Genomic DNA, 13,445 nt, shown 5'->3' with positions numbered 1-13,445 from the left:
CATTAAGACAACAGGAATGCTGTGGAGTATGTCAAACTGTGAACAGTGTGAACCAATACAAAGCATTATAAAAACCATCTACACACTGCACCAGCCAAACAAAGCATCTAACCATGGACACTGTAATAATTCCCCATGCATCTTCTCTCCCCACCAGGAAATGCCGTGGCACTATGTCACACACACACACACACACACACACACACACACACACACGCACATGCACACACACATACACAATCTTCCTATGAAGCTTGTGAATATGAGAAAAGTAACTCTGACAATGACGAACATTAAATTTTCTTTCCATCCTAATGGAATGAGACTTAGCTTCATAAAATATTTTGAGTTCTAGAAAATAAGAAGAATGGTATTTTTATGTGCTTCATTTTGTAGACTATTATTTACACTAACTATACAAATGATTGACCCTGCATATAGCAAATCCCTAACCTGAACAAGTCTCTTTCACTATCACTTTTGTTTGAAACCACCCAAAAATGTAGGCAATGTTACTGGACTAGACAGCTCAAGACCATAGAGCCTTTCCTTCATCATTGCTTCCCCCTCCAATGACAGTCCCCATTAGTTATCCTAGGCAAATTGTGAAGAGCTCTCTGCCATAGCTTCTGTGCCACCTCTGTAAGGATTCTTGGGCCTCATGTTTACCTAGCACACTATGTACAACTAGAACTTGTCACTCCTGGAACTTTCTGTAGAACATTTAATCAAGCTACATTTGGCCTGAGCCATTAGCTTTAAGCTCTATGAGAAGTCTGGGGTGCTTTCTTGTTTCTTCAGTTCCAGGCTGATATACAATTTTCTCTCTTCCTGATCAAAGAAAAATCCAAGTTCAAATCCCCCTGATTGGATTTTCCATATGCATCCTATATTTCAGCTGTAATTTCATGACAACAAGGGCAGTGGTCCCCACAAGTGTCCCCACTATGCTTTTTGAGTTTTTTTGCCCTGCTTCTTTACTTCCTGAACCACACTGTGCATACTCTCTGGGACTCTGAATTTTAATTTTTTTGTTTGTTTGTTTTATTATTTAAGTACAAGAGATTGAACCCAGGGGTACTTAACCACTGAACAACATCCCTAGCCCTTTTTATTTAGAGACAGTGTCTCACTAAGTTGCCTAGGGTCTCAATAAGTTGCTGAAGCTGGCTTTGAACTAGCCATCCTCCTGTCTCAGCCTCCAGAACTGCAGGGATTACAGGCATGCACCATCACATCTGGTTCTAGTTATTTCTCTTTTTACTGCTTGCATCCATCAACCTTCTCCCCAGAGAATCCTGGACTCAGAAATAGCACTGAGAAAAACGTGGTTTCAATTTATTCTTTATTACTTTAATTATAAGATTATTTTTTATGTGTTATGTTCTGGCTACTTATTTTCCACAACCTAAACATAAGTAACTTTCAACATATGCCTTTACATAGTGGCTAACAAGAAACCAGAAAATAAGAATCAAAAGCATATTGCACATAGTCACCATTTATTCATAAATACCAACTTACAAAGATTTATGACTCAAAGACTTACATGGGTTGACAGAGGGCTGTGACTCATTCTTTGATCATGAAAAAGGCTAGACACATAGGCTATCTTCCACTCCAGTGCTCTTTGTAGTCCATCAAACTGTTTTCCAGACCAATAAATATTTTCTAAAGTCTTCCTAGCGTCCCAGCTTCTAGACATTTATTCCTTCCTCTCCCAACACCATTCCAGCCATAGCTCCTCTTTGTGTTTGTACAATAAATTTCCTCTGAGTCAAAGGGCTCTGTTTACTCTTGTTCACCAGAGAACAAAGGCCTGTTTTTGATCCTACTAGAAGTGTGTTTCTTAGGAATTTGTTTTTATCTTATAATAAGCTAAGAGGTAATATGTTTTGGTGTTTTTTAAATGTATTCGGTTTTATTATTTCCTTAGACATCTTCTTTTACTTCTTCTGAGTATCTTAAAACAATTTTCCCTTTGGAATCACAGAACCACAATTAGCTCAGAGAAAGATCTAATTCTCAGACTTCTTGCCCATGCCTCTGCAACAAAAGCAGAACCATGAAGATCCATGTCAGCCGTGTTTTCTACCATATGGAAAATCTGAAACTCTATGAACCCCCAGGGGAAAACACTCCAATTTCTTCCATCTTCTAATCCTGAAGTTCTTCCAAGGGACTAACTTGAAATTTTTAACATTCGTTTGGACCCATTTCCATCCTTTTTCATAGCCAGTATTCTAGATGGGTGCACATAGACATCATGGAAGTTCTTAACAGATTAACCTATATTTATCATTTTAAGACTTTGCTTTTCTTACTCCCCCACTTAGACTTCTTTTATTTTTTCCCAACCTGTATGAATAAAAGTGTGGACTATATATGAAATGGCTGAAGCTCTATTTCTATTATTAAATAGACAATGTCCCAAATTAGTTTTTTTTTCCTCAAACCATCTCAATAGCATCAGCCAGTGATACCAACCCGAATCCTCCAGAGAGAATGGGAACACAATGAGTCCGTGGCCTATGACAGTAAAGAGAAAAGAGAGAGACTTGCCCCTGCCCCCCGCAGGCCCCTTTTGTTCTGTTCTGCCAACGAAGCAGCAGCCCTCCACTATATAGACTGCCCGCCGCGGCCCCACACACTGAGCTAGCACCGTCCGCCTCCACCAGCCAGGGGGAAGGTGAGCCCGGAGGGCACCAGGTGCCCAGGGAGGGGTGCTGGCACCCGGGGACCCGACGCCGCCTCAGGCCTCTGAGCCCGTGCCTGGCCTTGCCTTGCAGATCACCTTCTATGAGGACAGGGGCTTCCAGGGCCGCCACTATGAATGCAGCAGCGACCACTCCAACCTGCAGCCCTACTTCAGCCGCTGCAACTCGGTGCGCGTGGACAGCGGCTGCTGGATGCTCTATGAGCAGCCCAACTACTTGGGAGGCCAGTACTTCCTCCGGCGGTGGGACTACCGCGACTACCAGCAGTGGATGGGCCTCAGCGACTCGGTCCGCTCCTGTCGCCTCATCCCCCACGTGAGTCCAGTTCATCCCAGGACGAGGCCCTGAGGACCCTGACTGCCTAGTTTCCTGCAAATGTTAATCATTTGAAGTACAGGTGATCATTCAGAATGAAAAACAACCTGTTTGGGAAAAAGATCCACAAAAGCTGTAGTGGATTCCTTCAATCCAGTCCCCTCACCCACCCTCCCACACACAGAGACACAAAAGCAAAGCATTACTCAGATACCCACTAATCAATGGATATTTATTACCCAGAACTGTGTTAGCAGCCCTGGGAAAGGAATGTATATGATTCAAGTCCTGACCTGGAATCATTTAGAATGGCAATGTAGACAAATCACTAATACCTAATAGAAGAGTGATTATGTGCCTGATGGTATGGTAGTTATTGAGCATAAGTGATTTTTTTTTAAAGACTCTCCCTTCTTTGCTCCCAATGTGAATATTTTAGTTCACCTCGAAGTACTTTTCTCAATGGAGAGCAACAAAGAATTTGCCCATGTGCCACATATATTTCTCTGTGTTTTAAAACACTAAAATTTGTGAAAATTTAGTCCTTGAACTTCCTGGTTTTTCTTTCCAATTTTTCCATATTCTATTCAAAAATTGAGTATGGATTGTCTGAGACCTAAGATGTTTAGTGTTTTACATTTTATCTTTTATTTCTGTTTTAATATAAAACATTTCCTTAAAATGGGGGGGGGGAGAGAGAGAGAGAGAGAGAGAGAGAGAGAGAGAGAGAGAGAGAGATCAGCTGTTAAAGGTTTGGGTTTCTCTGTAGTACAGGGGTAATATCTTAATGTATTCAGGAGCAGTATATCTTTCTTGGTCATTCAGTCAAACTTTATCTTGGAAAGATACTAAACCTCTGCCCTCAGTAAGGAGAAAGTCCTAAAAATTAGGGATTATTTTTTTTTTTAAATCTACTTCAAAATGACTCCAACCAGTTCTCTCCAAACTGGCCTGCACTAATGTGTTAAAGATATTTCTTTTTTGCTTTTCTCCCCTTCCTGTTTCTGGGCCTGCCAGGCTGGCTCCCACAGGATCAGACTGTATGAGAGGGAAGAATACAGAGGCCAGATGGTACAGATCACTGAGGATTGCCCCTCTGTTTAGGACCGCTTCCACTTGAGTGAAATCAACTCCCTGAACGTGCTGGAGGGCAGCTGGGTCCTCTATGAGCTGCCCAACTACCGCGGACGGCAGTACCTACTGAGGCCGGGCAGCTATGAACGCCCGAGTGGGCTCTTTGCGGAGGGTCATGGATTTCTATTGAAATGTGTTCTCCTTCATTGTTTTTCAATCTGGAAACTAATAAAATATTTTCTTTGTGTTCCTTGCATCGATTTGCTTGTGTTGTTTTTTTCTCTCCTACCTCCTAATAATAATTTTATTTGCACACATCTGTGTGGGCATATGCGCGTGCGCGCACACACACACACACACACACACACATACACACACCAGAGTGCAAATGGCAAAACAGATGTGTGATCCACAGGTAAGAAAGGAAATTCTCACAATACAAATAGAAGTACACCTTCATATTAAGAGAACTTTACGGTTTACAAAATACTTTCATAATATCTTCTTGTACTCTAGACTTTAAACAACTTTACTGCTTCAAACGAGATTTTTAGAAATCTATTCAGTTTTTAGTTTTCTCTGAAGACTGAAACTCTGAAAGTCAAGACTCAGACAATGTGACCTACTTTTGAGATCAGAGATTCTAAACCTGGATACCATAAAGGATTTTGGAAGGTTCTGAATCCCCTAAACTTGTAGACAATAGTTGAGTTCATGAATCTGTCAGATTCCCTTCTTGCTGAGGTGACCATGTAACACTCTCTTGGTCTTTGAAACATAATTGGAGAAATGTTAATAGGGAGATAGAAGAGATGGTTCTGGAAAAAATATCTTTCTTTCCAAAGAGAGGGAGCAGATGTTCCTGGTGCCACAATTACCTCATTTCTGTAAACTTACACACAAGAAGTGACAAGTGAGAGAGAAAGGTCAGGAGAATTGCGGAGATGTTGCCCTGATGCAATGGAGGTTCTGAAGCAATGCCAAGACCCTTTTTCCTTGAGATTTCCAAGAAAGGAAGTAAAACAAACCCATGTTTGTTTAAGCTCAGTGTTAACTGGGTGTTACCCGCAGTTCAACCCAGATTTCCAGATGAACTACAGGTGAATTTTCTTGTTTAAACCTTATTCAGAATCTCAGAGTTCCCTGTATGAAAATGAAAAATTAAAAAGAAAAGAAAAGAGAGGGAGGAAAAGAAAAGAGAGGGAGGAGAAGGAGAAAGTAGACATTATGGAATAATGTAGTCATGTTTTACATAACTTAGACCTGTAGACCAGCTAACCTAGAAAATTCATTTTATACAAGGTAAACTGAAGACCAATTCTATTGTCACATGGTCAGTTATAATAATGTGTCATCAGAATCCAGAATCACAGCTCAGAAAATTACTGATTTCCCATTATGGAATCAGGAAGATTTTTGTCAAAGTAATGACAGCACTGGCTTAAGGATTCTTACCAGGAAGTCTTTGCAAACAACCAATCAGAAATTGAATTAAATACTTTGGATAATCCAGAATGACATTTCTCCATGTGCAGGCATGCACACATCCACATACATGCAGTTACATGTCCTTATCTAGCTTTATATATACATAGTATGTGTGTTAGTATAATACCTATAAGAACACAGGGAAATAGAACATTGTATTTACTTATGCACACTCTGTCCCCACCCCTTGCTTCTCTTTTCCTTTTTGTTTCCTTTGTGTACTTGAGATGGAATCCAGGACCTTGTGCATGCTAGGCAAGTACACTACCATTGAGCTACATTTCCCACCCTGTTTTATCTTACTTGTGCTCTCACTGCTAGAATTTTAGAAAGGAGAAATGACTAAGTGCCTAGAATCATTTTCCTGATTAAAAATCTTTGCTGTTTCTCTATTACACAGAGGAAAAAATTAAATTCCTTCAAGAACCTGGCCCCAACTTGCCCACTTCATTACCTATTACCTGGCTCCTGTAGTTCTCTGCATCCGTGTCGCTGAATTCTCCATGCACAGCAAACACGGCCACATCTCTTTGTCCTTGTTCACATCTTTTCTTGACTTGGATTACTTGTCCCTACCTTCTGCTGTTCTGCTTTTCCTTCAAAGCAAGGTCAAAATTTGTCTTTAATCCCCCATCCCAAACTGCATCTGAGCCAGTTAGGATGTTTTAGAGTGAAAGTAGCAGCAACTCCATGCATATGCAAGAGGTAAGCAATACAGAATCCTATTAGCTCAGATGGCAGGAAGTCCTGAGATAGCACAGGATTTAGGGATGGTTGATTCAGCAGCTCAACACTATCATCTGGGCCCCAGGTTTTTGTCTGTTTCCCACCATACTTAGCATTATCCTGAAGCTGGTATTCCTGGTAGCCATGGGATAACTGTAAGTTGCAACTGAGGCAATATACAAGAAAGGTTGATGAAGGAAAATGCCAAGAGCAAAGTTGACCTACAATACAATTATGCCCAGACCATAAATTCCCAGGATTCAAGGGGATCTTTCATATTATCAGGTTCTTGAATGTAATTTTTGGTGGAATAAAGATATGGAGTGAGTAAAGGGAGATAAAGGGAGGAATTCCAGAAAGAGAAAGGTAGTAATAGAAAAAAAATAAGGTGTTAATTATAAAAAATAACTCAAATGGAACATTATTGAGAGGTTTGGTTTAAGGTCGGGGGCTCAACATTCAGAGTGGATTAAATCTGTTTTGTGGCTATGTCAGTTCTCCTGAAGTGGCTTTGTTATAAAAGTGAACTGTGTTCATCTAAAGTGTATAGACTCATGTCTTGTCTTTTGGGATGATTTGAGTTATTTTATTTTTTTTAATAAAACATCATGTAATATTTACCTTCATCACCATTTTTAAATGTACAATTCAGTGGTGTCACCTATATTACATTGTCCTCTAAACATTACCACCAACTTTCCATAGCTCTTTTCATCTTTTAAAACTTATATTTTGTAACCATTAAACTACAATTGCACATTCCCCACCCACTCCTGAGCCCATGGAGATATCATTGTACAATTTGTCTCTATGAGTTTGACTACTCTAGGTTCCTCATGCACGTGAAATTGGATGATAGTCATTTAAAATTGTGTTTTGAGAAACTGCCATATTGTTTTCCATAGTAGCTATACCATTTTTTCTTCCCACAAACAAACAGTGGATCAGGGTAAATGTTTCATATTTTGTTTTCTGTGGGGGATTTGATGACTTACAAGTGGGTTAGATCCCCATAGAGAGAAGGAGAAAAAAGAAAGAGGGCAGAAATATCAAACATATTTTTATGCATGTATGAGCTTGTCACTCAGAATCCCATTATTTCATAGAATTAATAATGCACAAGTAGTGGGCAACTTGAGTGCTTCCCTGTGATTTCAGTGCCTCCTTTAGCCTGAGGAAGGAAGACCTTAAATTTGAGGCCATTTTATAGGATCTTGTCTCAAAATGAAAAATAAAAAACAGCTGGGATAAAGCTCTGTGGTAAAGTCAATGGGACAGCAGCTAGTTTTATTCCATGCTCTTATAAAAAGAACCAAAAAACCAAGCCACTGGAGGAAGAGAGAAGAGTGACAAGGAGAGAAGAGTGCTATTATGTCCATTTTTTTTTTTTGGTTTGGTTTGTCTTACTCCTGTGTGTGTTTCTTCTTTCTTTGTTCTTATTGCTTTGATTTGTTTTTTCTTTCTTTCTTTCTTTCTTTCTTTCTTTCTTTCTTTCTTTCTTTCTTCCTTCCTTCCTTCCTTCCTTCCTTCCTTTCCTTCCTTCTTTCTTTCTTTCTTTCTTTCTTTCTTTCTTTCTTTCTTTCTTTCTTTCTTTCTTTCTTTCTTTCTTTAATTCTTTGTTTCATTTTTGGCAGTGGCATGTTTTGACTTTCTTTTAATTTTCTTTTGTATATTTCTGTAGCTATTCTCCTTTCAGGAAAAACAAACTAATGTTACAACATTTTATTTTAATGTTAATACTCTCTTAATTTCAATCTCATAAAATATCTATTACTGTATATTCTACCCCCACTTTATGTTTTTTATTTGTTTTTGTTGTTGTTGTTATGCTGGGGATTGAAGCCAGAGGTGCTCTACCACTAAGCTACATCAACAGCCTTTGTGCTTTTTCTAATCTGAGTGTGACCCAGTGGTAGAGGGTTTGCCTAGCATGCCTGAGGCCCTGATCAATCATCACTACCATGTAACACAACCTTGACACTCTATGTTCAGTGTTTCAAGACTGCCATTACATTGGACAGGTATTAGGAAAGGATCATGTAAACATGCTCTAGAAACTTTAATTTTTTTATTATTTGGATGCTGTGTTGAATGATAAGTTCACTTTGAACTTCATAGTATAGATCAAAATCCAAAGTGGTCATAATAATCAATACTTGTCCCATCCCAAGGCTTCCTCCCTCTTTTATTTAATCTTATTCCTACCCTACTGTTCCACCAACCATTTAAAGTGTTGGTTATCAGATAGATGTGAGCTGGTTTATTTGAACTGCCTCAATTAGTACCTTGGCTAGCATTTTGGGGGGGTCTCTTTTTATATATTTTAAATTTCTGTTAGACTAAAATCCGTTCCTACTTTGCAGATCATAATCTCCCATTTTCCTCATATTTTTAAGGATCAACCATTAATCCATTGTTGGTTTTATTATTTTGAATAAGTTGTGAGGCACATCTCCACGTTGTAAAAACCTTGGTGAACAAATAATATTTTCTTCTCTGGATGCTACTGGCAACCCTCAATCTTTTTCTTTCTGTTTCTGTACTTTAATCATGATCAGTTGAAGGTAGTCCTAAGGAAGTAGGAGAAACAAAACAGGAAAGAGAAAAAGGAAAAGTGCAGCACAAATTTACAAAACATTATTTGGAGATTCTTAATCTGTCATTTGAGCAGAATTCATACCCAGAATTTTGGGTCCGGAAGGAGCTGGTCGAGCAAATGAAATGCTAAATATCTGAAATCAATGTAAGTGAAAAGTACAAAAATTGCATGAACATATCTTTTTGTAGATGATACAGATAACACGAAAAATTTTTTTGAAACCATTTTATGTCATTTCTTCACACTGAAATTAATATGTAACAAGGACATTGTGGATCCTTTTTACATATTAATTTCAGTGTGGCTATGAATGTATCATTTTGGATTTATGAAAAATATCAACTATTGTGAGGAAGGATTATTTTGAGGAGTAGGCATCAATTATGATGCTCTGTAATTATCCAGAATAGGAACCCTGCTGGATTGTGATCATGGTGCTGGCTATGGAATTATACAGAACTAGGAAGATTGGATATTTTAAAGGTAGAACTGATAGTTTGCAGAAATGTTGGGTATTCCATGAGAGGAGCTAAGGATGGCTCTACAATTTGTCCTGATCACTTTTTTGGCAGAGACATTAGGTGTTTTTACTTGAGATCTGTTAAGTTAGGTGTGCCAATCAAACTGCCAAGAGGTGATTGACTAAGGTGCAGGAGAAAGGACTTGGTTCAATTATGTCCCACATGTGGCCCCTCACAGCATGAGTAGGTACTTTGTAGCCATTTGTTATATGAGCCAATATGATGATTTTTGTGAATTATTTTTAAAGCTGCACATAGTTTTGCTATATTAGGATGGCCCTGATATACACTGAAGAAGTTTTCCATATATGGATTCTGTCATTATCTATGTAACAATGAAAATATTGGTTGTTTGAGACTAGGAGGACATTTTCTTAGAGAAAATAGGAAAGGGGATATAAGAAAAGTGTTGCGAAATAAAAGAATAGCAAATTCTCTGTAAGCTATGAAGTTATTGTATTATACAAATTCCACGAACTGGAAACATTTCACAGGTTTTGCAAATCAATGATTTTATACAAATAAGTAGAAAATCTGAAGAAGAAAATGACTGGGGGGGGGGAAATTTATTTGAAAAGCAGTTCAACTGTTTAGAATAAGCCCATGTGATCTAGAAGCAAGCCTGGTCAGGGAGAGAATCCTAGGAGGTGTGGATATGAGAAAGGGAGCATCTGACTTTTGGTCTCATCTTTCTGTAACAAACCTGCTAACTGCTGTGTATCAGTTGGCAAATTAAGGACACTCACACTTTATTTCTTTGTGTCTAGTTACATTGTAAGTGAAAATGAGAGCATGTGTTTAGAGGTACCAGTTTTTTATGTATAGTTACAATTTTAACCATCCTAAGTGTGGATCAAATATTCTAGATATTCACCTGAATCCATTTTGAAATTGGAGATGGGTTCCAGCAGTGATCAAATATCAAAAGGTTTCCTCATATTCTTGCCTAGGCCCCTCTCCACCCCTAAATAATTGAGTTGCATTGTTTGTAAAGAATTTTGTTATTTTTAAACACCCACCTCAAAGTTTTGGGGACTATGCCTGGCATTGCAATTTTCCTGAATTGGTGCAGGAGAAAAAGACATAACTAGAGGTCCATGCAATTATTAAGATCACATGTAAAATGCACTGTGCAGTTTTCAGAGACTTCTTTTGCCCTGTTAGTGGCTTTTCAGTAAAGAAATTGAAGAATGATCTTCGAGTACATTGAGTCATAAATGTGTGTTGATGGGTCAGCTTGAATGAAATCAAGAAGCTGTGGGAATGTGCCTAGGGTAGCTGGGGGTTTGCTCAGTCTAATTGAAGAGGTTGCAGAGAGTTTGCTGGGAGACTTTCAAAAGCCTGGGTTCAAATGCAGTTGTTTCTGAGATCAGTTGGGAGTTTGGAATTGTGCACCATTCATAACCTGTACATAACCTCCATGGTTCAGCCCAGGATGGATTGCCTTTTTAGTGTCTACTTCAGATCAAGATGCAAGTCAGTGATAATGCTGAAACGAAGCTTACCTATAAAATATATGATTGAATATGATTTCTTTCTTTTTAGATTTGGTTTCAAAATAAAAGATTCAGACTGTGATGCACAAAGAAACAAAGAATGTTTGTCACCAGGAGACATGAGTTCCCTGTCCAAGATCATCATCGTGTTTTAGGTCACTAGGATGCCCAGATGCAGTGTGACAACAGTACCACTACACAGTGCTCTTCCCCACAGCAGGCTGCACTGGAAGAAACTGGTTACTTTCCTATGAAGACATGTGGACTTCTCAGTGAAGAGGATGCTCATGTGTCTCAGTGTTCCCAGGCATGAGAAAGGAACCAAGTTGTGCTTTGGTGGGTCAAGGGGCCAGAGGAAGTGAACTTTTCCCGGCTCTGCTCCAGCCACCTATAGTCATCCTGCTTCATCTTTGAAGAATTTTGGGATGGCCATGTTCATGGCATAGGAAAGCCAACAGAGAAGGCCCTTGCCCTTATTCAATGTTGACAGTGTGCAGAGAAAGATGCAGCAGCAGGACCAGGAGCTGTTTGGTCTGTTTGAAGGACAGCAGCAGAGTGACTGGGGATATTATAATCCACAGCTGCAACAGCTCCAGAGTTATGAAGAGAACCTGCCAGTTCAGGATCCACTTCTAATGTCTCAGAAGTATGAGGATTTAGGGCAGCAGCTGCCCTAACATCTACAAGAGCAGGATGCAGGTTGTCAAAAGAATGAAGAAGAGTCAAGTTCTCAGATTCAGCACACCATCTCCTCTACAATTAGAGGTGAGTTTTCTTCCATAGTCTTTTGTTTTAAATGAACAGCAAGTTGCTGGAGAGCAGCCCAGGTCAAACCCAGCATGTTTGGGATGAGGAGCATGAGAAGTTTGATGACTTGACTTTGCCCTATATTGATAGTGTGCAGCAAAGGTGCAAGGGACATAGGGAAGCAGGTGCCTTTTCTTCTAGAAGAGCAGGACACAGATTGTCAAAGCAGTAAAGAGGCCCTGAGCTTGGAATTACATTTTACATCTCCACAAATGGAAGTCAATTCTCTGCTGCTGCCTTTTGTGTTAGATGGACAGCAAGTTGCTACAGAGTAGCCAAGGTCCCCAAGCAGGAATGAGGGGCAAGAAGATGTTGGTGACTGGGACAAAATTATAAGTGAAGTACTTGGCATTCTGTTGTAGACAGTTATAGTCAGAAGTCATTCTATAATCATCCACTTAGTGTCAGGGTTAAGTCTCTGTCTAATCTGCATATAATGATGCTCAGTTCAATAAGGTTTTATGACCAAAATTTTTTTTAAAAAAGATTAAAAAAAACAATTTTAAATACCCACCAATTCTTCATAGAGCCCTCTTCACCACAGCTAATGCAGAGAAATAAAGAGAGAGAGAGAGAGAGAGAGAGAGAGAGAGAGAGAGAGAGAGAGAGAGAGAGAGAGAGAGAGAGAGAGAGAGAGAGAGAGAGAGAGAAAGAGAGAGAGAGAGAGAGATTTCTGAAATATCAGTGTCTTCTGGTGGGTTAACAGTACCCAACAGTGGTAGATCCCTAACAATGCATCCTCCAGTGCTATGGGACAAGTTTAACTTATTCACACTACCACAGCAGCAGGCACAAAGACAGCATTGCCAAATTTAAACCAATGTCTGCTTTAGGTAGACACTTCTTGCCCACCCTGTCTAAAAAATATATCCCCCTTGGATATAAGATCCTCTAAGGTGCCTTTCTACGGCTGTGTCTTTAGGTTGCTACTCTCCTCCCTGGACCAGGACAGCATCTTCAGGACATCATAGCCTGCCACGACAGCCTGCACCCTCTGAAATTGGACAGTATCATTGGTATCACAATGGATTTTCATATATGTCAACCCTCACAAAGAAACAAAAACCAAGCTAGGACATTTTGAAGGAAGCCATCTCAGCCAAGATTGTTTGACAAGAATTTACAAGATTCTGCTGGAATTCAGCCATTCAGAAGGGATTTCTGCAAGGATGTCTGCTCAGCAACTGTCTGTTTATCTTTGGACTCACATCTCTCTTGTTTTTTATCACAGTTTCCAGGACTTATTGTTTGGAAATATGTGTTGTATTTCTTTTTACTTTTGCCTTTAAAAATATCCCCCAGCCCTCAACTCTCTCACTGTGATCACAGTGAATGTGCCTGAAATGTACTGTGGCAGGCATGAGCCTGTTGCTGTGTCATTCCATTTCCAATTCACATTCTTGGCAGAATCTTTCTCTGACCATAATTTAGATCAACACCTCCATCCACCTAAAATGGCCTACCTGAGTTTGCCATTGAAAACAGAACTTTCACTCAGGCCACATCTTCAGCTACTGCAATCCTAAGGACCCCTGAAGGCTCTTTCACTTAGGTGAGAGCCCCTGTTTGAGAATCAATAGTGTTCTGACAGTCACCTTGGCATGAAGGTCAATGATATCTGAGGGTGGCCAGGGGAGCCTTTGGATATTGTTGATCTGAGGCTTGGAGACAAAACTTCAAAGATGGCGCTATCACAGAACCT

General features: G+C 39.6%; 1 pseudogene across 1 annotated transcript; it reads left to right on the top strand.

Annotated features, from left to right (window-relative positions):
• The first annotated feature begins 2,793 nt into the window (after nt 1–2,793).
• Nucleotides 2,794–4,362, top strand: LOC144369807 (gamma-crystallin D-like; annotated as a pseudogene). Its single transcript, XR_013429588.1, has 2 exons — nt 2,794–3,032; nt 4,050–4,362. The product of XR_013429588.1 is annotated as a gamma-crystallin D-like (transcript).
• Nucleotides 4,363–13,445: the final 9,083 nt, after the last annotated feature.

This window comes from Ictidomys tridecemlineatus, chromosome 2 (assembly GCF_052094955.1).
Source record: "Ictidomys tridecemlineatus isolate mIctTri1 chromosome 2, mIctTri1.hap1, whole genome shotgun sequence".
NCBI classification, from domain to species: Eukaryota; Metazoa; Chordata; class Mammalia; order Rodentia; family Sciuridae; genus Ictidomys; species Ictidomys tridecemlineatus.
This window is presented reverse-complemented; position numbering and strand designations above follow the sequence as displayed.